Consider the following 2,668-nt stretch of genomic DNA (forward strand, 5'->3'; position numbering starts at 1 on the left):
ACCCTACCCCCACATCCTCACCCAAAACCTACACCCCACCCTCACATATCCACACCCCACCCTCGCATCCCCACACCCAACACTGCCACGCCACACCACACACCACCAGACCACATAACACCACCCCGCACACACTAGCACTGACCACTTCCCAGCACCCATACCATCATCCACACACCCAAACATTACAGACGCACACACTTACACACACACACATCCACCCATCAAAGTCACCAGCCCCTATCCACATATTAAATTTCATTAAACTTGAACAATATTTTACAAACAATAAACAGTTTTCCTCAAAGTTCTATTTGGAACTTATTGCAAATCTGCACGATGAACAACCTTTTTGGTCTTCCGAATCGAGCCCAGTACAAATAGCTCGTTTCCATTCCCAGCCCTTGAACAACCAACATAGAGCTGTCTGTGAGAAAATCAGGGTTCCATCAGATGAAGCCCAGTTACTTTCAGTGACTGTACTTGGGACCTATTGATTGACAGTGCATAGCTAACTCACACTGGAAACTGAAGTCTTTTGAACTATCTGCGCAACGACTAGTTGCCCATTAGCATTAATGTCGCCGATTTGCATTGAATTTTGTTCGAGCCAAGTATCACATATTGCTCAATTGAAATTACTCCAATCAACGATCGTATTTCTACTTTGTATAGAAGATTCATGCATCATATCATTTTGTGACATATCATTATAAGCAACAATAAATGATTAAAAGGATGTTATACAGGGGCACATGGCTTTTGTCAAAGTATGACCTGTGACGGATTGATTTTTGCGTTTTACAAAGCTTGCAGTAGCAAACTTTTCCATCAATAATGTTACCACTTATGATAGGGCCACATGATGAATTGCAATATTCACAGGTGTACCTGTTCATAATTAAACGGCACCGTGCCAACCATTGTAGAATGTTGTTGAATGATTCTGCAAATTTAGTAATATTCCACGATTCTTCTAACATTATTTTGCGATTGAGGGTTTCAACTTGGGTACAATAAACTGCAGTGCCGCTGGTCTTCCGCGTGACATCTCGATCGATTTCCAATTCTAAACTAAACTAATTTTGGTGTGGTGTAAACTCCTTTTGGCAAAGTAAGTTAAATAAGTTGACTTACTTCCCTTTGCTTCTTTTATTAGTTATCTCCCCTAAATTTTCATTTATTTTTTTGTACGCACTGTAATGAAAATTTGGGAATCTAAAATTTCAGGATTGCGGGTCCGGATTCGGCCCGGAATGTTTTTAATTAACTTACGGAGTGAGCCTTATTCCAAGATGGTGTGATATGTTGGGCTACGGCCTCTAGGAGTAAAGTTGAAAAAGTGTGACACACTGACACACTGACATTCGCATTTATTATATTAGATATATGTGTGTGTCTATATATATAAATATATATATACGCATACATATATACATACATATATGCGTATAAATACATACATATATATATATATATATATATATATATATATATATACACATACATATTTATTATATACATGCATATATATAGATACATATGCATACACATGCATACATATAAATACATACATATACATATATACACATACATATATACTTATATACATACATACATACATACATACATACATACACACACATATATAATACACACACACACACACACACACACACACACACACACACACATATATCACGTCCTCACTTTGTTTTTTTTTTGTTTTTTTGTTATTGTTTTTTTGAACTATATATATATATATATTTATAGAGACACACACAGACACACAGACAGACAGACAGATAGATAGATAGATAGATAGATAGATAGATAGATAGATAGATAGATAGATAGATAGATAGATAGATAGATGAATGTTCGTATTAAAACTCAAAACTTTTTAAACAATGGTGATGGCGTGCCATCTGAGTTGAGTGTGCGTCACTGAAAAAAAAAAAAGAAGTAAAACTTTGAAAATCACTTAAGCAGATCTACATTGTCCTTTACACTTTACGTATATATTTAGCATGCACAGCGATGATGAAGAGGCTCCACTATTGGTTGCCTCCATCAAAATTGGGTAATCAATCAACAAACAAGTTGTTATCTAATTCACCAGACATCCTCCAATACATTTAATCATTTCTGTCCCGTGTCTGATTCTGCAAGATTTGTTCTCTTCGTTACATAACACACACACACACACACACACACACACACACATTTATTTCCTTATTAGCAACTTATTGCATAATTCTACAACTACTACTACTACTACTACTACGACTACTGCTGCTGCTGCTGCTGCTGCTTCTGCTGCTACTACTACTACTACTACTACTACTACTACTACAAAGACTTATTATGAACACATTTTTATTTTGATATTTAACGATATTCTGGTCCTTTCTTTATAAATCATAAAAAGATTAGCCACCACACGAATTGAGTGCGCTAGCATGTGTGTGTGCGTGTATGCGTGTGTTTGTGTTTGGATGCATACATTTGCATATATACATATACACAAATCATATATATATATATACATATACGTACATACATACGTATATACATACGTATCTATATATATCTATCTATCTATCTATCTATCTATACATATATATATATATATATATATATATATATATATATATATATATATATA

The 2,668-nt window shown here is 35.0% G+C and overlaps 1 protein-coding gene across 1 annotated transcript in view; it reads right to left on the reverse strand.

Moving 5' to 3' along the window:
- LOC106876164 (uncharacterized) overlaps nucleotides 1-2,668 on the reverse strand; it is a 193,389-nt gene that overhangs the window by 145,000 nt on the left and 45,721 nt on the right. The window lies entirely within an intron of this gene.

The sequence above is a fragment of the Octopus bimaculoides genome, chromosome 4 (assembly GCF_001194135.2).
Source record: "Octopus bimaculoides isolate UCB-OBI-ISO-001 chromosome 4, ASM119413v2, whole genome shotgun sequence".
Classification (NCBI taxonomy): domain Eukaryota; kingdom Metazoa; phylum Mollusca; class Cephalopoda; order Octopoda; family Octopodidae; genus Octopus; species Octopus bimaculoides.